The 23,972-nt window shown below is 45.4% G+C and overlaps 1 pseudogene; it reads left to right on the top strand.

The window, feature by feature from the left end:
- The first annotated feature begins 7,736 nt into the window (after positions 1–7,736).
- LOC128288417 (5.8S ribosomal RNA) lies at positions 7,737–7,886 on the top strand (annotated as a pseudogene).
- Positions 7,887–23,972: the final 16,086 nt, after the last annotated feature.

Below are 23,972 nucleotides of genomic sequence, written 5' to 3'. Positions count from 1 at the left end.
GCGGGGGAGCAGGAGCTTAAAGACTTAATTTCGAGCATTTGGGAGAAGGAGGAGAGCAACATGTTGGCGAAAATGGACATGACTCGTGATAAGTTGGGCCCTTGGCAGTTTAGTCGCTTTCGAAACTTGAAATATAAAATAAAAGGGCTGGAGAAGGAGATTAGTAGACTTATGAATGGCCGAACGGATGATCAAACCGCGTGTCTGCTCAAACAAGCTCGTGGTAAGCTTGGCCACCTTTATGATGTCGAGGAAAAGTACTGGGCGCTTAGGGCCCGATCTCAGTGGCTGAGGGAGGGGGATAGAAACACGCACTATTTCCATGTTCGTGCTTCGGGACGTAGGAGGAAAAATAAAATTTCGAGACTTAAAGATGAACAAGGAAATTGGCATGATAATGAGGAGGAGATATGTGGTATTGCCTGGAATTATTTTCATTCTTTGTTTAAGACTTCGATAAACCTGGGTGATGCTAGCGACTTCCAGCACATCCCTAAATGCATTGATATGGACACCAATCGGTTTCTGAATGATGCCTATACGGATGAGGAGATTTTGACGGTGTTTAAACAGATGGATCCTCGTAAAGGCGCTCGAATTGATGGGCTTTCGGTAGTTTTTCAAGAATCATTGAATACAAAGGGGGAAACATGTCCCGAGTTTATGCCATGATATTCTTAAGGGTGATAAGAGTGTTGATTGTGTTAATGAAACCTTGATCGTTTTAATACCTAAAATCAAAAATCCTGATGAGATGGCTAACTTCCGTCCTATTAGTCTGTGCAGGTCTGTCTATAAAATGGTTGCTAAGACGCTTGTTAACCGGCTCAAGAAGGTCCTTCCAAAGTGCATAAGCCAAAATCAAAGTGCTTTTGTCCCCAACCGCATGATTCACGATAACATTCTCATAGCCCACGAGCTTGTGCACTATCTTAGAAGCTCAAAAAACGACCCGAACAAAGGATGTGTGATCAAATTGGACATGAGCAAGGCGTACGACCGGGTGGAATGGAGTCTTATTGAGACTGTGACGGAAAAAATGGGTTTCTCTTCTGTTTGGGTTAAAAAAATCATGGAGTGTGTTTGTACTGTTAAATATAGAGTTAAGTGTAATATGATTCAGTCGGATGTTATTATTCCCGAGAGGGGTCTTCGTCAAGGGGACCCTCTTTCCCCCTACTTGTTCCTGTTCTGTATGGATGCCCTGTCTCGTATGCTTATCCATGCGCAAGAGACTAATATGATAAAGGGCATTCGTGCTAGTTTCAATGGTCCTCGGATTAATCATTTATTCTTTGCTGACGATGTCCTTTTATTTGTTAGGAATAAACACAGTGAAGTGATGGAGTTTTCGAAAATACTGAAGTCCTTTGAGCGTATATCGGGTCAGCGCATCAATTTCGACAAATCCATGGTGTATTTTAGCCCGAACACCATTGCTTCTAAGCGGGAAAGCTTGAGCAGCTTACTTAGGATGAGAGTGGTTCCCAACCTTGATGCTTATTTGGGGCTGCCTATTCCGGTGGGTAAAAAGAAGCGCGATGCTTTCAAGAGTATCCTGGATCGAACTGCTAACAGGATTAATAGTTGGTCAAAGCGACTTTTGTCTTATGGGGGTAAGGAAATTTTCATTAAATTGGTCCTTCAAGCTGTCCCTACGTATGCGCTCTCGGTTTTCTTTGCTCCTAATGGTGTGTTGGAGGAACTACAATCTATGATCAGTCGGGTTTGATGGAGTGGTCAAGATAATAATCGGTGCTGGTATATGCTTTCTTAGAACCGCATGTGTTTTCCTAAAGGGATGAGGGGTCTTGATTTTAGGGATCTTCGTCGCTTTAATGTGGCCTTGTTAGGCAGACAAGTGTGGCGCCTTATGAGCTGTAGAGATATGCTTTGCTTTCGGGTCCTAACTGCCAAGTATTTCCCGGATGGGGACGTCCTTCACCCTAAGCGTGTTGAAAAACCCTCCTTCACTTGGCAGAGCATTACTAAAGCTGCCAGTACGTTGTATGACGGTTTTGGGTGAAACGTGGGTCGGGGTGATAAGATTGATATTTGGTGAGATAACTGGGGCTTCAACGACCTGTCGGGTGCCTCTATTAAGCTCAGCAGGAGGGAGGTCCCTGAGGAGACAGTGAGTGACTTGCTTAATAACGAGAAAGACGGTGGAATGTGAGAAGGGTTCTTGAGATTTACTATGAAGACTAAGGGGACCAAATTTGCAAAATCCCCATTATTCATAATGGCCCCGACGATGACCGATCCGTACCACAACTCCCTTGATATTATTCACCAAGTCACCTACCCTGGTTGACTTTGAAGCATGTGGGCCTTTGCCCTCACCGCTTTATTTGGAAGATAGCGGAAACTCCCGACTCTCCGAAGATTAAGATTTTTGTCAAGGCTCTGGGCACGATATCCTTCCTACGCATTTATAATATTTCCCAGATTCGTAGGGAGTAGAGCAAGAATCGCCTCGAGATGTGGGCTGCTAGAGAGAACCCGATTCATGCTATGAGAGATCGCCTAGTGCTAAAGCGTTCTCGTTCATGGAGGCCTCAATAATAACTTGCTTGAGGGTAGCTATGGTCGCTGTGGACTAGCTTGAGGATATGGCTCGTGACACTTGATCTCAAAGCTCTCGACTTTATTACGGTTCGAATATTTGGAATAGTAGGAACAATAAAGTTTTTCGTGATGTGGAGGAGGAAGCTAGAGGACGTGGGAAAGGGTCATGTTGAGCAGGATTTTCAATTTTTAATTTCATGGATAAGCCACCGCTTCCTAAACCGATTATGGAGAAAAGTTGGAAAAGCCGATCAAGGGACCGTTAAAATTAATTTTGATGCGCCTTCAACGGTAGGCGCTGAGTTTTGGGTGGTGGCGAGGGATCACGACGGTTTTGTCCTTGGCGGGCGGCCGGTATGGTTGCAGTAAATGTTTAAGCCTTAATGGGTCGAAGTTTCATGCGTTGTTGAGAGCTTCAAATTTGCGCGCCCAGAACTAACTTAAGCTGAATTTGAAACCGATTGTGCCAAATTGGTGAATAGGCTTAATAGGCGGTAATGATTTATCCACTATGGGCTACAAAGATTCGGGAGAACATTAAAATTTTGGATTTTTGTGATAGTTATCATTTTACTTGGGCCCGCCAGTAGTTGTAATAAAGTTGCCGATTCTCTTTGTAAGTGGGCTCGTGCTTTGAATTGTATTAAGGATTTCGATATGGATTATCCCGTTGAAATTCATGATGTTATTTTAAGTGATGCAATAAATTGAGGTCGACCTTCTGTCTTTTTTCAAAAAATAAGAATGTCGCCTGCAGCACATTGACCAAGTTTTTTTAGCTCTTTAGGGGGAGGTGATATTGAGCTAATAGGTAGTCCAGGCACCGCCCACGCCCATCTCATGCCTGCACGCCGGTGCCCCCATCATCGGGTTAGGTTCTGCCGGTGTTCACGATCTATTCCGCGGTGGTCCCAAGCTTTCTACGGTGTTCTTGAGCCATCCCTAATATAGAAAAGATGCTACAAGCCATCTCTTGTCCCTCCCTTTCAATCATCTCTGCCCCTCCCTTTCGAATCATCCTCCGCACTTGGGCCCTTGGTCGCACGGAGCATCGTGCACCATTGGTAACCTAGGACGCCGATGGTGCCGAGCATCCGCACATTGTCGCTTGGACGGATGGAGCCTTGACGCCAACTAGGCCACCTAGGACGCCGCAGTGTGAGAGCTCGAGCAAAGATCGCCACCTTGGTGCCTTGGATATGTAGGAGCCTCTGACACCATCGCAACCTAGGCCCTTGGTCGCGGGAGCCTCACCACCATCGGCAACCTAGGCCCTTGGTCATGCGGGAGCCTCGGCACCATCAAGAACCTAGGCCCTTGGTCGTGGCGAGAGCCTCGGCACCATCGGCAACCTAGGCCCTTGGTCGCGGCGAGAGCCTCGACACCATCCGCAACCTAGGCCCTTGGTCGTGCGTGAGCCTCAGACACCATCTAACCTAGGCCCCCGGTCGTCGGGAGCTCGACACCATCGGCAACCTAGGCCCTCGGTCGCGCGGGAGCCTCGGACCATCGACAACCCAGGCCCTCGGTCGCGGCGGGAGCCTCGCACCGCTTGCAACCTAAGCCCTCGGTCGTGACGGGAGCCTCGACACCATCGGCACCCTAGGCCCCCGGTCGCATGCGAGAGTCTCGGCACCATCGGCACCCTAGGCCCTTGGTCGGCGAGAGCCTCGGACCATCGACACCAAGGCCTTTGGTCGTGGGAGCCTCGGCCCCATCGGCACCTTGGTGCTTGGATGTTCGGGAGCCTCGACACCATCAAGAACCTAGGCCCTTGGTCGTAGGGGAGCCTCGGGCACCATCGGCACCTTGGTGCTTGATGTGCGGGAGCCTCGGACACCATCGCAACCTAGGCCCTTGGTCGTGCTGAGCCTCGGCACCATCGGAACCCAGGCCTTTGGTCGTAAGGGAGCCTCGCACCATAGACACCTTGGTGCCTCGGGATGTGCGGAGCCTCGAAAGCAAAGATTGGCACCTTAGTGCTTGGATGTGCGGAGCCTCTGACACCATAGACAACCTAGAACGTTGGATGTGCGGTGCCTCGAAAGTGCAGGGCACCCCGGTGCCTCTGATGTGCAAAGCAAAGAAAAGTGTCCCGCTTTGCATACATACTAATGTTGCCCGTAGTAGATTGACGGTTTTTTTAGCTCTTTAAGGGGTAGATCCGCCGCCTCGAGGTGGGTGCGTCAGCAGCCTCCACGGGGTCGGATAGTCCCGCAATGACTCACCAACGGTGGTGGGTCGATCGCCTGCTTAGTGGCCTGGTGATGATTTTCCTACCGGTCAAGCCTGCGCCTATAGAAATGTAGCCAACGACTCCAGACCAAGTTCCCTATATCGGGCAAAGATCTCCTAGGGTGGCTTATGCATTGCTATGGGCTCGAGCTTGGCTTGCCCATTCTCCTCGTCATGTTAGGGACGCCTTTGTGCCTCCTAAGTCGGCGACCCATCGGCGCTTGGCCTTGCCAAGCCCTTGCCTCGCATTCGTCAGCCTGTGACCCCAAAGCATCAAGTCCTTTGACGGCAACGGCTCACCGGGGGCGAAGTTGAGTTTGTAGGTTCGGTCTTGGCTCGACCAAGTCCCAGGGATTTTGTCCCTTGTATTTCTCGTGAGAAGCGCTTGTGGTGTGCCCTCGCTTTATTGTTCCTTCCGCCCCCTATCAAGACATTGGTTGGGTGGGTTGTTGGCCGGCAAAGTGGGTGCTACTACTAGTGCAAAGAATGGGCATACGAGTGGTATTTTGTTGTGTGTATTGGCGGGCTCCAAGCTACCAACATCGAACTGTCGAGCCACACTCTTCTTCATTGAATCCCTTGTTCTAATTGAACCCAAGGTGCGACGGATCCCGTGTTATGCACTCAAGCCGATGGAATTATGGATGTGTTGCCGCCCCTTCTCCAAACTCGTGCCCTTTGGTTGCGTAGTGGATCACAATCGTGTCTCGTGTCCCGAGTGTGCCCCTTAAATCGGTGTGGCGCCGCTTGTGCACTAGTGCTCGCTCGCGGCTTTCGGATGCGTAAAATATTTTTGAGAGTAGGGTTTAGGCCCTTGTCTCGATGCCTATGCATTTTGTCTCTTGATACGCATAATGCTCGTGTGCTCGTTATGGCCTCTTCGCTGCTCATGCGGCATGTTGAGAGCCATGCAAAGGTCGACGTCATGAGGAATGCTACCCGTTGATCCCGCCAGAGTCATATGCTTGTCTCAAAGATTAAGCCATGCATGTGTAAGTATGAACAAATTCAGATCGTGAAACCGCGAATGGCTCATTGAATCGCTTATAGTTTGTTTGATGGTATTTGCTACTCGGATAATCGTAGTAATTCTAGAGCTAATACGCAACAAACCCCACTTCGAAGGGATGCATTTATTAGATAAAAGGTCGACGCGGCTTTGGCCGCTGTTCGATGATTCATGATAACTCGACGGATTGCACGCCATTGTGCCGACGACGATCATTCAAATTTCGCCCTATCAACTTCGATGGTAGGATAGTGGCCTACTATGGTGGTGACGGGTGACGAGAATTAGGTTCGATTCCGGAGAGGGAGCCCGAGAAACGGCTACCACATCCAAGGAAGGCAAGAAAGCCAAGAAATTACCCAATCCTCGATACGAGGAGGTAGTGACAATAAATAACAATATCGGCTCTATGAGTCCGTAATTGAATGAGTACAATCTAAATCCCTTAACGAGGATCCATTGAGGGCAAGTCCGGTGCCGCAGTATGCGGTAATTCCAAATCCAATAGCGATATTTAAGTTGTTGCGCTTAAAAAGCTCAGATTTGGACTTAGGGTGGGTCGGCGGTCCGCCTCACTGCGAGCATCGGTCCGCTCGTCTCATCGCCAAACGATGCGCCTCCTCGCCTTAATTGGTCGGTCGTCCCACGCTTGTATACATTAGCATGGGATAACATCATAGGATTTCGATCCTATTGTGCTAGCCTTCTGGATCGGAGTAATGATTAATGTGACGCTTAGGGGCATTCAGATTTCATAGTCGAGGTGAAATTCTTGGATTTATGAAAGACGAACAACTACGAAAGCATTTGCCAAGGATGTTTTCATTAATCAAGAATGAAAGTTGGGGCTCGGAGATCGATCGATATCGCCCTAGTCTCAACTATAAACGATGCCGACCAGTGGATCATGGATGTTGCTTTTAGGACTCGCCGCACCTTATGAGAAATCAAAGTCTTTGGGTTCCGGGGAGTATGGTCGCAAGGTCAAACTTAAAGGAATTGACTAAGGGCACCATCAGAGTGGAGCTCATGCTTAATTTGACTCAACACGGGAAACTTACCGTGTCCGCATATAGTAAGGATTGATGACCGAGAGCTCTTTCTTGATTCTATGGGTGGTGGTGCATGGCCGTTTAGTTGGTGGAGGGATTTGTCCGGTTAATTTATTAACGAACGAGACCTCACCGCTAACTAGCTACACGGAGGTGATCCTCCGTGGCTAGCTTTTAGAGGGACTATGGCCTTTAGGCCACGGAAGATTGAGGCAATAATGTGTCTATGATGCCCTTAGATGTTCTGGGTCAGACGCGCTACCACAATCGATGTATTCAACGAGTCTATAGCCTTGGCCGACAGTGCCCGGTAATCTTTGAAATTTCATCGTGATGGGGATAGATCATTGCAATTGTTGGTCTTCAACGAGGAATTTCTAGTAAGCGCCGAGTCATCACCGCTGACTACGCCCCTACCCTTTGTACACACCACCCGCCGCCCTGCTGCATTGAATGGTCCGGTAGTGTTCGGATCACGGCGACGCGGGCGGTTCACGCCCGCAACGTCGCGAGAAGTCCATCAACCTTATCATTTAGATGAAGGAGAAGTCGAATAAGGTTTTCGTAGGTGAACTCGCGGAAGGATCATTGCTCAAACTTTCCAGCGTAATCCACCCGTGAACGCGCTGTATACAACATCGGAGGTGGTGCGGTGCATCGTCGCCGTTACCATCCTCGTGAAATCGGAGCGACCGTCCCGCCGCCCCTCCGCCCATTGGGTGGGGTGAGATGTTAGGATCAACCTCTTCGATGCAAAACGGTAAACCCCCCGCTAATCGCGCCAAGGAATCGAATGAAAAAGGGACACATCTCCGCCGCCGCACCGCTCATGTGTCGCTTCGTTGATGTTGTTCTTTTGTCGCAGTATATAGAACGACTCGCAACGGATATCTCGCCTCGCATCGATGAAGAACGAGGAAATGCGATACTTGGTGTGAATTACGTAATCCCGTGAACCATCGAGTCTTTGAACGCAAGTTGCGCCCCTGCCATTAGGCCGAGGGCACGCCCGTCGGGTGTCACGATTGTCGCCTCTATCCAACCCCGATCCTCGACTCGATTGGACCGCAATCGAAATTGTCCTCCCGCGCGCCATAGCCGCCGTTGGCCTAAATTTGAGTCCTCAACGGCATAATCGCCGCGACGATCGGTGGTAATGTCAGAAGCAACCTCGCTCGTAGTCGCTGCGCTTGTCGATCGAGACCCTTAAACCCTTTCGCATCGTGATTATGAATTCTGTGTCAAAGTGATTACCCGCCGAGTTTAAGCATATCAATAAGCGGAGGAAAAGAAACTTACCAGATTCCCTAGTAACGACGAGCGAACCGAGAAAATCCCAAATTAAGAATCGGGCACCACCGGCGCTCAATTGTAGTCCGGAGAAGGCCCTCACGGCGGACCGGCCCAAGTCCCCGGAAAGAGCGCCAGAGAGGGTGAGAGCCCTGTCGTGTTCGGGACCTCGTCCGCACCACGAGGCACCGCTTACAAGTCGTTGTTTAGAATGCACTTAATCGGGCAAGAATTCGGCCCAAGGCTAAATACGGGAGAGACCTATAGCTAACAAGTACCGCGAGGGAAAGATGAAAAGGACTTTGAAAAGAGAGTCAAAGAGTGCTTGAAATTGTCGGGAGGGAAGCGGATGGGGCCGCTGATGCGCCTTTGCCGGATGTGGAACAATGAGAGCCGGTCCGCCGATTGGCTTGGGGCGTGGACCGACGCTGGGTCGGGCGGCGCCCAAGCCCGAGCCTTTGATACGCTGTGGAGACGCTGCCGCCGATCGTGGATTCAAAGACGCGCGCCTCGGCGTGCTTTGCAGACTCAGCATTCGGCATCACCGCGGGTTTCTATTCGCCCGCCTTGAAACACTACCAAGGAGTCTCGACATGTGCGAGTCAACGGCTAGAAAACTCGTAAGACGAAGGAAGCTGATTGGGGGATCTCACGTGCACCGCTAACCGACCTTGATCTTTTGAGAAGGGTTCGAGTGAGAGCATGCCTCGGGGACCCGGAAGATGGTGAGCTATGCTCGAAGCGGGCGAAGCTGAGGAAACTCGTGGAGGCCAAGCAATGACATCGACGCAAATCGCTCATTCGACTTGGGTATAGGGCGAAAGACTAATCGAATCGCTTAGTGTCATGGGTCGCGAAGGAGACTTGCAACCATGACGGACTTGTGCGATTATCGCTGAGGGAGGTCATTCGCCCAATCGACCGGGTCCAAGGCTTGAGAGATTGAAAGCCCATCTCCTGAGCTTGGTAAATGTGGAAAGTAATTCCAAAGATATGCTTGGCAAATATGGAAGAAGATCTTCAAAGATATGCGATCTTAGACTTTAATGTAATCTTTAAAAGATACGATTCTCAGTAATCTTAGAGATTTGATATCTTGATAGCTTTAGATCTTAGCCATTGATGTATTTTGATCTCAGCATGCTGATGTTGGGAAGGCTCAACTATAAATAGAGGCCTCTCCCTCATTGCATTCATTCAAAGGAATAATAGAATTTTGAGAGTATTCACTCAAACTTTTCTCTCAAGTGTTCTTATTTTTCCGTGGCTTTTGTTTATCTTTTGAGATCGTTTTACTTTGTTCTTCTCGCCGTTCTTCGTATGTTTTGAGAGGAGTTCCATTGAATCCTCATTGTTGCGTAGACAAAGCAACTCGATGCGCTTTTTGAGCGAAGGATCGTTAATTGTTGCGTAGATAGGCCGACGGGCGCTTTTGAGCGAAAGAATGCTTGAGGCCGCACGGATTGCTTGGGAAAACTCTAAGTCCGTGATAGCTTGGTATCCGAGCCAGCCGCTCAAAGACACCGTTGAATGATGTCGAAAGAAGTCACGAGAATGTTGATGGAATGGAGACTGTGGAGGGCTAGGAAGGCTAGCTGCTCAAGGGACATACCGTCGGCTTTGGAAGATCGAGTTGTCACTCTTGAAGAATCCGTGGGGGATGTCAAGGAGAGGGTTGATGATATCGATGATAAAGTCAATGATGGGTTGCAATCTATGCAAGAGCAACTCAAAGAGTATGTGTTGGATAACATTGAGAAGATGACTAGTAGGGATGATGCCATCGAGACTATGATGGTTGGTAAGACTGATGCCATGGAGGCTATGTTGACGGCCTTGAAAGAGGAGATTACGGAGCTCAAGGGTGAACTCACAATCTACAAGGCTGCTTTGGGCAATGGAGGGTTGGTCACCACACCCAAGCCCAGCCGTGGATGGTCCCAAGCCAAAAGAGTTTAAGGAACAAGGTCCGCAAGAGAAGTGGACAATTTCGTGGAGGAGTCAAGCAATACTTTCGCGCTAAGGGCATTGCCGATGATGCCACTAAGGTAATTATCGCTGCTATGTATCTTACCGACATTGCCTTATTGTGGTGGCGCCGAGGTCCACCGATGTGAGACGTGGTGGGATGTAAATTAGAACTTGGAAGGAGTTTCAATACGAGTTCAAAGCGCAGCTTATTCTCGAGTATGCCGAGGATGAAGCTCGGGCAAAGTTGCGTTGGCTTTTGCAATAAGGCAAAGTTGAGGATGAAGCATTCTTTTCCTTCATGGATGGGTTGAAACCATGGGCGAAGCAAGAGTTGCAACGCCGAGGAGTCCAAGAACTTACCAAGGCCATGTCTCAGAAAGCGTAATCGCTATGTGAATTTGATGGGAAGAAAGACAGGCCTGAGTTTTTCAAGCCCAAGTCCCAGCCAAAGGGAAATAGTTGGGGAGACAAAGAAAGGCCCCCTAGAAATGACAACGGTAAAAAGCCATGGGACAAAAGGAAGAGTGGGCCTATAAAGTGCTTTCATTGTGATGGACCACACATGATTAAGGATTGTCCAAAGAAGGCGGCGCTCTCCGCTGTGGAAGCGAAAGCAGAGTCGGATGTGGAGGATAACAATCTTGGTTCAATACTAGGGGGTGTTGAAGACAAGAGGAGTCATGGGCTGATGTTTGCGGACATCATGGTAGCTGGCAAAAAGTTGAATGCACTTGTCGACACAAAAGGCCTAATTTATTTATGTCCGGCGGGTCATGACAAACTTGGTCTCAAGATTGAAAATGATCCGGGTCGAATTAAGACGGTGAATTCGGAAAGTGTTCCAATTAAGGGGGTCGCAAAGGGAGTAAAACTCCAATTTGGCGATTGGACCGGTACGGCATCCATCAAGGTAATACCACTTGATGACTATGATTTTGTAGTTGGATTGAGCTTTCTTGATCAGGTTAATGCGATGATTTGTCCTTCCGGTAATTTCATGATGATTTCGGATTCGAACCATCAATGTATGGTGAGATTGACAAGAAAGGGGAGCCTCGAAGGGAAAACATTGTCCGCAATCCAATTTGCTAAAGGAGTACGTAGAGATAAAGTCTCCTACTTAGCCATTTTGAAGCTTGAGGAAACCGGTAAGACCGTGGGTGAGATCCCTAAGGAAGTGGGCCAAGTATTACAATCCTTTCGAGATGTGATGCCCGCAGTTACCAAAGAATTTGCCACCTAAGAGGGAGGTGGATCATAGGATCAATTAGTGTCCAACATGGTGCCGCCACCAGTATGCCATATCGTATGTCCCTACCGTAATTGGAGGAATTACGAAATGCTTAAAGGAGCTTTTAGATACGGATTCATTAGGCCATCTAAATCTCCGTGATAGTGCACCAAAGGTTATTTCAAAAGAAACATGATGGGTCATTACGATGTGTATTGATTATCGTGCCCTAAACAAGATCACCGTGAAGAATAGGTACCCTATTCCCCTCATTGCAGACTTGTTTGATTAACTTGGTAGTGCGAGATGGTTTACCAAGTTGGACTTGAGATCGGGGTACCATCAAGTTTGGATAGCCGAAGGAGATGAGTCAAAGACAGCTTGTGTGACGCGGTATGGCTCGTATGAGTTTTTGGTGATGCCATTCGGACTCACGAATGCCCAGCTACATTCTGCACCTTGATGAATAAGGTACTTCAACCTTTCCTTGATCATTTCGTGGTTGTTTACCTTGACGATATTGTGGTGTACAGTAAAACACTCAATGAACATGTGGAACATTTGAGGGAGGTGTTCCAAACTTTGAGGGAAAATGAGTTGTTCATCAAAGAGGAGAAATGCACATTTGCTCAACGAGAGGTGCCATTTCTAGGCCACATTGTGGGAGGTGGCAAGATCCGGATAGATGAAAGCAAGGTTCGGGCCATTGCCGAATGGGAGGCTCCAACCAAGGTGACAGAGTTGAGATCTTTCCTTGGGTTGGCAAACTACTATAGACGCTTTATCAAAGGCTATTCTAAAATTACCGCACCTTTGACTCGACATGTTAAAAAGGGTAAGGTATGGGATTGGAACCCACAAGGTGAGTGGGCTTCAATCAATTGAAGCAAGTAATGACAAGTGAGCCTGCATTTGCATTACCGAATTACTCAAGTTTTATGAAGTACGCACGATGCGCCGATTATGCCATTGGGGAGTATCGATGCAAGAGGGTTATCCCATTGCTTTCGAAAGTCGAAAGCTTAATGAGACAGAGCGTAGATATACGGTCCAAGAGAAGGAAATGACCATTGTGGTACATTGCTTGCGCACATGGAGGCATTACTTATCGGGTTCCGTGTTTGTGGTCCTTATCGATAATGTTGCCAACAGCTATTTTCTAACCTAAAAAGTTGTTCCCAAACAAAGCTCGCTGGCGCTTTTCAGCGGAGTTTGATTTCACAATGGAATACAAGCCGAAGTGCCAACATGGTGGCTGATGCACTTAGCCGAAAGATGGAATTCGTGCCATCAACAACCCGATCCGACAGTCCCTATTGGAACGCATTCGAGAAGGGTTGTCCCATGACCCCACGTACCAAAAGCTTGGTTGAGCTGGCCAATGAGGGAAAACGAGGAGATTTTGGCTTGATGGGGAATTACTATACACCCATGGGCACCGCCTATGTGCCTCATTATGGGAAATTGCACAAGGAAGTAATGAAAGAATGCCATGATTCACGATGGGCGGGCCATCCGGAATGCACCGCACCTTTGGCCCTTCTCGAGGATCGATACTATTGGCCTCACATGGGTGAAGATGTGGAGACCTATGTGAAGACTTGTCCGTATGCCAACAAGACAAGGTTGAGTTAAAGAGTCCCACCGCTTGCTACAACCCTTGCCCATTTCGAAAGGCCATGGGAGAGTGTATCCATGGACTTTATTGTGGGTTTGCCTAAGTCCTGACGGATTTGCAAGTATTCTTGTTGTGGTGATGTGTTTTCAAAGTATGCGACGCTTATTCCTCGCTACCAAGGAGTGCCATGTCGAGGAGGCATCGCTTATTTCTTAGACACGGTAAAATATTGGGAGTGCCATTGTCTATTATCGCGATCGAGATGGGAGATTTATGGGCCGGTTCGACTTGAGCTATTCAAGTCAATGGGCTCGTAATTGAACTTCTCCACAAGCATGCATCCACAAACCGATGGGCAAACCGAACGAGTGAATGCATTGTTGGAGACTTATCTCTGACACTATGTGAGTGCCACGCAGCGATTGGCCCAAGTTGTTGGATGTTGCCCAATTTTCATACAACTTGCGTCAAGTGGGCAACTAACCAAAGTCCGCTCGAGATAGTGACGCCAAAGCACCACTCACACCCAACGCCATTACGACCAGTTATATGTGCCCAAATCCCATCACAGATCGATTATGGAAGGATTGGCAAGAAAAGAATGACTTGGCTAGGGCTTGTTTACACAAAGCAAGTAAGCGCAACAAGAAGTGGACCGATCAGGATCCAAGGGATGTGCGCTTGTGTGGGGACTCACCTTGCCAAACTACACTTGATGTTGCGAGATAGGGGTTTACACAAGGGCTTGTGTGAAGGTATGAGGGGTCATTTAAAGTCTTGAAGAGGGTAGGCAAGGTGGCCTACAAACTTGAGTTGCCAGCAAAGCTGAAGCTCCATCCAGTATTCCATGTAAGCATGCTCAAGCCATACCATGGGGATCAAGAGGATCCAAATCGAGGCAAGTCCGAACGAGCACCAATGGGGGTAAAAGTCTCTTATGACAGAGAAGTTGAAAACATTGAGGCGATCGTGGTGAGACAAAGGTATCATCGGCCACTTACACCAATACTTGGCACGATGGAAAGGACTACCCGACAAATAAGCAAATTGGGAACCTGCCGAGGCATTGTGGCAATTCCAAGAGGAGATAGCCCAGCTCCATGAGGGGGACGCGACGAGGGCATCGCTAGAACAAGTGGGGGAGAATGTCATGGGTTGCGAAAGGAGACTTGTAACCATGACGGACTTGTACGATTTATCGCTTTTGAGGGAGGTCATTCGGCCCAATCAGACTGGTCCAGTGCTTGGAGAGATTGAAAGCCCATCTCCGGAGCTTGGCAAATATAGAAAGTAATCTCCAAAGATATGCTTGGCAAATATGGAAGGAGTTCTTCAAAGATATGCGATCTTAGACTTTAATGTAATCTTTAAAAGATAATGATTCTCAGTAATCTTAGAGATTTGATATCTTGATAGCTTTAGATCTTAGCCATTGATGTATTTTGATCTGCACTGCTGATGTTGGGAAGGCTCAACTATAAATAGAGGCCTCTCCCCCTCATTATATTCAATCGTTGAATAATAGAATTTTGAGAGTATTTACTCAAACTTTTCTCTCAAGTGTTCTTATTTTTCCGTGGCTTTTGTTCTTCTTTTGAGATCGTTTACTTCGTTTTCCTCGCCGTTTCGTATGCTCTTGAGAGGAGTTCCATTGAATCCTCATTGTTGCGTAGACAGTCGATTTAGGCGTTTTGGAGCGAAGGATCCTTAATTGTTATGTAGATAGGTCGACTTTAGGCGCTTTTGAGCGAAAGAACGCTGAGGCCACACGATTGCTTGGGAAAACTCTAAGTCCGTGACACTAGTAGCTCGTTTCTCCAAGTTTCCTCAGATAGCCGGAGCCCTTAGCGAAGTTCTATCGGTAAAGCCAATGATTAGAGGAATCGGGAGCAACGCCTAACCTATTCTCAAACTTTAAATAGGTACGACGGTGCGGTCGCTTCATTGAAACGCCGCCACTAATCGAGAGCTCCAAATGGGCCATTTTGGTAAGCGTAATCGGGCGATGCGGATGAACCGGAAGTCGGGTTACGGGTGCCCAATCAAGGCTAACCTAGAACCCACAAAGGTGTTGGTCGATTAAGACAGACGGTGGTCATGGAAGTCGAACCGCTTAAGGAGTGTGTAACAACTCACGTGTTGAATCAACTAGCCCCGAAATGGTGGCGCTTAAGCCGCCGACCTATACCCGGCCGTCGGGCAAGGGCCAAGCCCCGATGAGTAGGAGGGCGCGTTGCCGCAAAAACCCGGGCGTGAGCCCGCAGAGCGGCCGTGCAGATCTTGGTGGTAGTAGTAAATATTCAAATGAGAACTTTGAAGGTCAAGAGAGAAAGGTTCCATGTGAACGGTACTTGCACATGGGTTAGTCGATCCTAACAGACGGGAAGCCCGTCCGATAGTGCGCTCAGCCATGAGCTTCGAAGGAATCGGGTTAAAATTTCGAACCGACGCGCGCGCTAACGGCAACGTTAGGGAGTTTGGAGACGCCGCGGGGCCTCGAAGAGTTATCTTTTCTATTTAACGGCCGCCCACCTCGAAACCGCACGTCGCAGGTATCCGGCACCCCGCTGCCCTTGAAAACCGGAGGACCAAGTACCGCCCACGCCGGTCAGACCATAACCGCATCGGGTTCCAAGGTGAATGTACCGTCAATGGAATAATGTAGGCAAGGGAAGTCGGCAAATGGATCCAGAACCTCGAAAAGGATTGGCTCGTAGGGTCGGGCATGGGGGTCCCACCCGAACCCTTCACCACGGCACCGACGACCCACTTTCGGCGAGAGCTGGTCGCCAAGCAGGTCGATCGGGATCGACCGAACGCCTTCGGGCCTTCCCCATGCGATTTAACAATGACTCGAATCGGTACGGACAAGGAATCCGATCGCTTAATTAAAACAAAGCATTATGATGGTCCTCGCGATGCTCACGCAATGTGATTTCGCCAAAGGCTCAATGTCAATGTGAAGAAGTTCAACCAAGCGGTAAACGGCAGAGTAACTATGACTCTCTTAAGTAGCCAAATGCCTCGCCATCTAATTAGTGACGCCGATGAATGGATTAACGAGATTCCCACCGCCCTCGCTTCACTATCCAATAAACCACGCCCAAGGAACAAGCTTGGCGTAATCACGGGAAAGAAGACCCGTTGAGCTTGACTCTAGTCCGACTTTGGGAAATGACTTGAGAGGTGTAGGATAAGTGGGAGCTCATGAGCGAACCGGAAAAGCCCACTTGAGAATCGGGCGCCACCGGCGCTTGAATTGTAGTCCGAGAAGCTGCCCTCACGGCGGACGGCTCAAGTCCCCGAAAGGGCGCCAGAGAGGGAGAGCCCTGCCGTGTTCGGACCTTGTTGCACCACGAGGCGCTGCTCACGAGTCGAGTTGTTTGGGAATGCAGCCCTAATCCAAGCGGTAAATTCCGGCCCAAGGCTAAATACGGCGAGACCGATAGCGAACAAGTACCGCGAGGGAAAGATGAAAAGGACTTTGAAAAGAGAGTCAAAGAGTGCTTGAAATTGTCTGGAGGGAAGCGGATGGGGCCGCCGATACCTTGGCCGGATGTGGAACGGCGAGAGCCGGTCCGCCGACGGCTCGGGAGTGGACCGACGCTGGTCGGGCGGCGCCCAAGCCTGTGCCTTTGATACGCCTGGAGACGCTGTCAGCCGATCGTGGGATCCAAAGACGCTTGCTGCCTTTAAAGCATGCTTTGGCACCGCGCGTTCTCAAGGCTTACCTCATGGGTTTCTATTCGCCCGCCTTGAAACACGGACCAAGGAGTTCTGACATGTAAGTGCGAGCCAACTGCTAGAAAACCCGTAAGGCCTAAGGAAGCTGATTGGCGGATCCTCACGGTGCACCGCCACCGACCTTGATCTTTTGAGAAGGGTTCGAGGAGAGCACACTGTCAGACCCGGAAGATGGTGAACTATGCCTCGAAGGGGCGGCCGCAGGAAACTCGTGGAGGCCCGCAGTGATACTGACGTGTAAGTCGTTCGTCTGTGTGACATCCCAAAATTGGCCCTAGTCGGGAAGTGGTTTCGGGACCACTAAATCGAGTCACCGACATGCTCGAACGTAATATTTATTGTCTAGAATATGGGAAAATGCATGTGTGAATTTTGAATTCTTTGATTTAGTTAATTTGATTGTGAATTGAAAGAAAAAGGACTCATGTGAAAGGATTTAAAAATATGTAGCTAATTTTAAGAGGTTAATAAAGGAATGAAGCAAAATAAATGGAGTTGCATGTCAAATACTCCATTTATTTTGGATGAGTGGCCTACCATGTCTAGATTATGGGCAAGGGACATGTTTCCAACATGTTTAGTTAGTGCATTATGTAGAAAGAATTAAGAAATGAAAAAAAAGAAAAAATGAGCATGGATGCCCCCTGTGTCAGTAGCTAGAGAGAAAGAAAGAAAAAAAGTTGTCATTCATCCTTTCTTTGAGCAAAGACTAAGAAAGAAAACAAAAAATTGTTCATCTTTTCCCTCCTTCCTTTGGCCGAAATTCCTAAGAGGAAGAAGAGATTTTTGCTTCCTTTTCTTTGTTTAGAAGAGATCTAGAAGGAGATTTGGCTAAACTTGCATCAAGATTAAGGTATGTATGGGGTTGTGTCATGAGATTCATGCTTGTTTTGGTTGCTAACTTGATGTGCATGTTAGCCATGGTTCAAATCCTTGCTATGCCATGAAAATGGTATTTGGCCAAGGTTGATATTGTGTTAAAGCCATTGCATGCTAAATGTGAAGCTTGCTAATGATGCATGCAATGATGGATTGACTACTCTTGAAATTTCTTTGTAGCAATCTTGAGTAAGACATTGAGTTCTTTGTTTAACCATGACCAAAGTTCAATGGGGTATGATTGTGATGTATTCGCCATGATGCATTCATGAGCATGATTTATGCTTGTTACTTGATTGGTAAAAATTTGTGTTTTAGAGGGTTATGAACACCTTGAGATTCAGCCATGCACCTATATGTGTATATATGTTTGCACATGATATTTTGATTATGAAGAAAGTGATAAATATGTTTGTTTAAAGAAGAAATTTGTTGAAGAATGTTGTGAAATTTGCATGTACATTCGCCTAGTCCATGTATAGTGTGAAAAACCTTGAAATTATTTTTGATTTTGTGTATTTATGACCATGTGTAATCGCCACATGAGTAATTTGAGCACTTGATGTTATGTTAAAATTTTGAGCTTAAATATATGGATGTATGTATATGTGGCCATATAATGCATGCTTTTGGTTCAAATGTTGAATGATAAATTATAATAAAGTGAGATGATATGAGATGTCAATGTGATTTACTAGTAAACATTATTGATAGAAATATTGAATACTTCTACTTGTATTCGTAAGCTCAAGAGCAAAAGGAGCTAAATCCGATAAAGGGAAGGAAAAGTGATCGAATAGCCGTTGAAGTCGTTTCGACAACATCCGAGGTAAGTCCTCAAGAAATGACCCTACTCAATTATGTGAAATGAAATATGGATGTGTAATGATTATTGATTTATGTGTATGAGTATTTGAATGATACCTGTGCTAAGTCCCAAGGCGTATTATGCTAGTGATATGTTTGTGTTTGAGCCTTAGTAACGAAAATGAAACATGGATGTGTAATGATTATTGATGTATGTGTGTGCATGAGCAATTGAATGATATCCTGCTAAGTCCCAAGACATTTATGCTAGTAATTAAATCAAGCACACCAAGGCATTTGTGCAAGTCGTCTATCTCGCTAAGACCAAGGCATTCGTGCAAGTTGTTAAATCCGCCACACCAAGGCATTTGTGCAAGTCGCTTTATCCGCTAAGACCCAAGGCATTCGTGCATGTGGTTATATCCTGCTGTATTCAAGAAGCTTGGGCTGGAGGTGAGCGTTGGTTGCTGTAATAAATTTAATTAGTACGTCAAAAGCCCAAAGGATAAGGTATGTTTATATGTGCATTGAAAAGTCGATATGTTTGAGTAACATTCGCTCAATCGACTAACGAAGTTTTCAGCTATTGAATTAATTGATATCTTGTGAAAGTATATAATGATGAAGTGTGAAGTAAGTATGATTATGTTAATGTGTATTAATGAAATGATTCATTTGGCTATGTGAATGTAATGCTTTAGTTAAAGCTGATTTTATTGCTTGAGACTTACTAAGCATAAAAATGCTTACTCCGCTGTTTTGGCTCTCTGCTTTTATAGATTTTGCTCGTTAGCTTATCGGATTCGGATCATTAAAGTCAAGTCATCTACGCTATCAAAGCCTCCATTTTGGTATAATTTGGTTGAACTTTGAAATGGCATGTATAGGACTACCCTATTGTTGAAGGTCATGTACCTTTCTTGCTTTGTGTAAACTTGGATAGCCATGCAAAATGGCTTATATAATGCTTTTGGTATGATACTATAATCGCTGTATGTTGATCATTATGGGGTATGGAATTGTTTTGAGAAGATTAGCCATTGGAATGGTTAATCATGATCACACTTTGTGCTATGTATGCAAAGAGGGCAATTGAATCGTGGAAATCATGAAATAGGTAAAGGTTACCTTGAAAATGATGCTGGCAGCAAGCAGTGGTGTGGTTTTGAAAATCACTAAAAATTGTAGGAATGGTATTAAATAGTGAATAAGTTATGTGAATGAACCTTGATGAGTCTACTTTCATATGGAAGAAACGAAACGGTCATAGGAGTTACTTGTTAAGAGATATTAAAGTTATCGTGAGACAGTAACCCGAACGGTTTCGGGTCCCCTCACGACTTTAAAATTTACTATAAATTATCCAGAAAGAATTAGGAGTCATGCCTATATTTGCAGATTCCATTTTGAGTCTAGTTTCATTAGAAACAAACGGCACCAAGATTAAAGCCCTGTACAGAGAGATATTTAAGTTGTAACTCGCGAAGGTCGAGCAGTCAATCCCTCTGTAACATGGGTGAATTTAACTAATAAAATGTACCAATTGGCCCAACCAAAAATTCTAGAAATAAATCCATAGAAGGATATATGAGTCTAAATTCAGGAAAATTTACGGAATCAGTTTCGAAGTTTTGAAACTCGAGATATGATTTTTAAGGCAACAAGGACGCAGCTTTTCCAAATTTCGTCTCGAAATGCCAAATTGGTCTGTGACTTTAAGAGGACTTGTCGTTAACTCCTCGCGTCCGGCTAATCGCGATGGTCTCGGTTCGGGTGTTACAATTTTATTGGTATCGAGCTACGGTTTAGTCGATTCTAGGACTACCGTGATATGTTTGGGGTCTAGCTATACATGCCATATAGTGATAAATTGATAGTTGGAGTTGCATGTCAAATACTCCATTTATTTTGGATGAGTGGCCGCCATGTCTAGATTATGGGCAAGGGACATGTTTCCAACATGTTTAGTTAGTGCATTATGTAGAAAGAATTAAGAAATGAAAAAAAAGAAAAAATGAGCATGGATGCCCCCGGTGCCAGAGCTAGAGAGAAAGAAAGAAAAAAAGTTGTCATTCATCCTTTCTTTGAGCAAAGACTAAGAAAGAAAAACAAAAAATTGTTCATCTTTTCCCTCCTTCCTTGGCCGAAATTCCTAAGAGGAAGAAGAGATTTTTGCTTCCTTTTCTTTGTTTAGAAGAGATCTAGAAGGAGATTTGGCTAAACTTGCATCAAGATTAAGGTATGTATGGGTTGTGTCATGAGATTCATGCTTGTTTTGGTTGCTAACTTGATGTGCATGTTAGCCATGGTTCAAATCCTTGCTATGCCATGAAAAATGGTATTTGGCCAAGGTTGATATTGTGTTAAAGCCATTGCATGCTAAATGTGAAGCTTGCTAATGATGCATGCAATGATGGATTGACTACTCTTGAAATTTCTTTGTAGCAATCTTGAGTAAGACATTGAGTTCTTTGTTTAACCATGACCAAAGTTCAATGGGGTATGATTGTGATGTATTCGCCATGATGCATTCATGAGCATGATTTATGCTTGTTACTTGATTGGTAAAATTTGTGTTTTAGAGGGTTATGAACACCTTGAGATTCAGCCATGCACCTATATGTGTATATATGTTTGCACATGATATTTTGATTATGAAGAAAGTGATAAATATGTTTGTTTAAAGAAGAAATTTGTTGAAGAATGTTGTGAAATTTGCATGTACATTCGCCTAGTCCATGTATAGTGTGAAAAACCTTGAAATTATTTTTGATTTTGTGTATTTATGACCATGTGTAATCGGCCACATGAGTAATTTGAGCACTTGATGTTATGTTAAAATTCTTGAGCTTAAATATATGGATGTATGTATATGTGGCCATATAATGGCGCTTTTGGTTCAAATGTTGAATGATAAATTATAATAAAGTGAGATGATATGAGATGTCAATGTGATTTACTAGTAAACATTATTGATAGAAATATTGAATACTTCTACTTGTATTCATTAAGCTCAAGAGCAAAAGGGAGCTAAATCCGATAAAGGGAAGGAAAAGTGATCGAATAGCCGCTGAAGCTGTTTCGACAACATCCGAGGTAAGTCCTCAAGAAATGACCCTACTCAATTATGTGAAATGAAATATGGATGTAATGATTATTGATTTATGTGTATGAGTATTTGAATGATACCTGTGCTAAGTCCCAAGGCGATTATGCTAGTGATATGTTTGTGTTTGAGCCTTAGTAACGAAAATGAAACATGGATGTGTAATGATTATTGATGTATGTGTGTGCATGAGCAATTGAATGATATCCTGCTAAGTCCCAAGACATTTATGCTAGTAATTAAATCCGGCTAGCACACCAAGGCATTTGTGCAAGTCGTTCTATCCGCTAAGACCAAGGCATTCGTGCAAGTTGTTAAATCCGCTAATACCAAGGCATTTGTGCAAGTCGCTTTATCCGCTAAGACCAAGGCATTCGTGCATGTGGTTATATCCGGTTGTATTCAAGAAGCTTGGGCTGGAGGTGAGCGTTGGTTGCTGTAATAAATTTAATTAGTACGCTCGAAAAGCCCAAAGGATAAGGTATGTTTATATGCATTGGAAAAGTCGATATGTTTGAGTAACATTCGCTCAATCGACTAACGAAGTTTTCAGCTATTGAATTAATTGATATCTTGTGAAAGTATATAATGATGAAGTGTGAAGTAAGTATGATTATGTTAATGTGTATTAATGAAATGATTCATTTGGCTATGTGAATGTAATGCTTTAGTTAAAGCTGATTTTATTGTTTGAGACTTACTAAGCATAAAAATGCTTACTCGCTGCTTTGGCTCTCTGCTTTATAGATTTTGCTCGTTAGCGATCGGATTCGGATCATTAAAGTCAAGTCATCTACGCTATCAAAGCCTCCATTTTGGTATAATTTGGTTGAACTTTGAAATGGCATGTATAGGACTACCCTATTGTTGAAGGTCATGTACCTTTCGGTTTTGTGTAAACTTGGATAGCCATGCTAAAATGGCTTATATAATGCTTTTGGTATGATACTATAATCGTTGTATGTTGATCATTATGGGGTATGGAATTGTTTTGAGAAGATTAGCCATTGGAATGGTTAATCATGATCACACTTTGTGCTATGTATGCAAAGAGGGCAATTGAATCGTGGAAATCATGAAATAGGTAAAGGTTACCTTGAAAAATGATGCTGGCAAAGCAGAGTGGTGTGGTTTTGAAAATCACTAAAAATTGTAGGAATGGTATTAAATAGTGAATAAGTTATGTGAATGAACCTTGATGAGTCTACTTTCATATGGAAGAAACGAAACGGTCATAGGAGTTACTTGTTAAGAGATATTAAAGTTATCGTGAGACAGAACCCGAACGGTTTCGGGTCCCCTGTCACGACTTTAAAATTTACTATAAATTATCCAGAAAGAATTAGAGTCATGCCTATATTTGCAGATTCCATTTTGAGTCTAGTTTCATTAGAAACAAACGGCACCAGTATTAAAGCCCTGTCAGAGAGATATTTAAGTTGTAACTCATGAAGGTCGAGCAGTCAATCCCTGTAACATGGGTGAATTTAACTAATAAAATGTACCAATTGGCCCAACCAAAAATTCTAGAAATAAATCCATAGAAGGATATATGAGTCTAAATTCAGGAAAATTTACGGAATCAGTTTCGAGTTTTGAAACTCGAGATATGATTTTTAAGGCAACAAGGACGCAGTTTTCCAAATTGTCCTGAAATGCCAAATTGGTCAGACTTTAAGAGGACTTGGCTCGTTAACCCCTCGCGTCCACACATGCGATGGTCTCGGGTTCGGGTGTTACAATTTTATTGGTATCGAGCTACGGTTTAGTCGATTCTAGGACTACCGTGATATGTTTGGGGTCTAGCTATACATGCCATATAGTGATAAATTGATAGTGTGGTGATTTACAATCAATTTGTGTTTGTTTATAGAATGGATCCCGATCCCAACCGAGCAATAGCCGATGATGTGGAGAGTGTGGCGCTGCTCAAGACAAGGGACAACACGGCGGACTCTCAACCTATGGCCAAGAATCCAATGATGAGGCTAGGCAAGCCTTTTATAGCGTGATGAATGATTGGTTCAACCAATACATTCGAACTAACACTACTGCTGCACAACCTCCATTTCCGACTAATGCAACCTCAAGACCTACAATACCTCCTAGAGTGACCAAATAAGGTCAAGTAAGCCCTCAATGATGTAATTCGTAAACATGGGGCCACCAATTCAAGGCTACAGATAAGCGACGATGCCGAGCAAGCTAAATTTTGGTTGGACAACACTATCCGGTGCTCGATGAGCTATCTTGTACACCGATGAGTGCTTAAAGTGTACCATCTCCTTGCTACGTGATTCTCGCCTACTATTGGTGGAGTACTCGACTTGTGGTGCCTAGGGAGCAAGTGACTTGGGAATTCTTTCAAACCGAAGTTTCAAAAAGTATATCACCGAGATTCATCGACCAAAAGCGAAGGGAATTTCTTGATCTTAAGCAAGGCTCTATGTCGCCATCGATCA

Source organism: Gossypium arboreum, unplaced genomic scaffold (assembly GCF_025698485.1).
Source record: "Gossypium arboreum isolate Shixiya-1 unplaced genomic scaffold, ASM2569848v2 Contig00213, whole genome shotgun sequence".
Taxonomy (NCBI): domain Eukaryota; kingdom Viridiplantae; phylum Streptophyta; class Magnoliopsida; order Malvales; family Malvaceae; genus Gossypium; species Gossypium arboreum.
Note: the sequence above shows the minus strand (reverse complement) of the source record. Positions and strands in the feature narration are given on the sequence as shown.